This window comes from Octodon degus, unplaced genomic scaffold, assembly GCF_000260255.1.
Source record: "Octodon degus isolate 3935 unplaced genomic scaffold, OctDeg1.0 scaffold00393, whole genome shotgun sequence".
NCBI lineage: Eukaryota > Metazoa > Chordata > Mammalia > Rodentia > Octodontidae > Octodon > Octodon degus.
The window spans coordinates 502,923-504,195 of NW_004524969.1; positions in this window are offsets into that span (position 1 = coordinate 502,923).

A 1,273-nucleotide genomic window follows, 5' to 3' on the forward strand; every position below is an offset into this window, starting at 1 on the left:
TCAGGTCTATTTTGATGCCAATACCATGCTGATTTTATCACAGTAGCCTTGTAGTATAATTTCAAGTCAGGAATTGTAATGCCACCTGCCTTGTCTTTATTCCCCAGAATTGCCTGGGGCCTACCCTTCTTGTTTGCAAGTCATTTGAACACATATGATGTGGTGTCTCACTGAAGTTTTGACTTGCATTTCCTAATTATTTCTTATTTTTTTTGTAATGTATTTGGTACAAGGTCTCACTACACAACTCAGACTTGTAGTGATCCTCTTGTTTTCAGCCTCTCTAGCACTGGGAATAAAGGTGTGCTCCACCACGTTCAGTTTTGGTGACTAGTTCAGTGTGCCCAAGCGGTTGGGCTGGTGTGGTATGTGGTGCTGGAGACTGAACTCCAGTCCCTGTGCTTGCTGAAGCAGGCATGTAGTCTGCTGAGATATCTTTCTTTTTCTTTCTTTCTTTCATTATTTTTGTGGAACTGGGGTTTGAACTCAGGCCCTTGCACTTGCCAGGTAAGCACTTATTCTACTGAGCCATCTTTCTGACCCTTGCTGAGCTATCTTCCTGGCCCTGATTTCTGATTTTGAACAGTTCTCAATAAACTGCTTAATATTTTTTTTAAACTTTTATTTATTTATGTGTGTATGTGTGTGTGGCCAGCTCAGCCCACCAGGGGAGGGGCTGGCTGGCATGTGGTGCTGGGGGATCGAACCGTGGTCCCTGTGCTTTGCCAAGCTTGTTCCAAGTAGGTGCTTTAGACCACTGAGCCATCTCTCCAGCCCCTTAATATTTTTTTGACAAATGTCTATTTAATTCTTTGCCAGTTTCTTATGTGGTTTATTTATTAATTAAATATTAATAAGCATTTTGAAGTTATTATTTTAACAATAACAATTGAGTACAATTAATATTAACAATGCCTTTGTATTAAGATTTAATAATTAGTATTAAGTGTTAACATTTATATTCACTACCTTCTTGTCTTTTGAAATTGAGTTTACTTGTTTATTTATAAATATCTTGCTCAACTATGAACCCCTTTAAGGACAGAGGAAAGGAAGATTTGTGGACAGAAAACAAAGAGATTGTGTAATAGATTTTTCTCTTTTGAGATAGGTCATTGTTATTGAAAATCATTAGCATAAATGAGTGAATGAAACTATTTTATTTTATACACATGTATCTTCCACTTACTAAGTGGGCTTAATCAGATAAACAAAACTCACTAAGGTTACACTGAACTATGATTTGACCAAAAGCTTGCATTTGTTTTCAGGA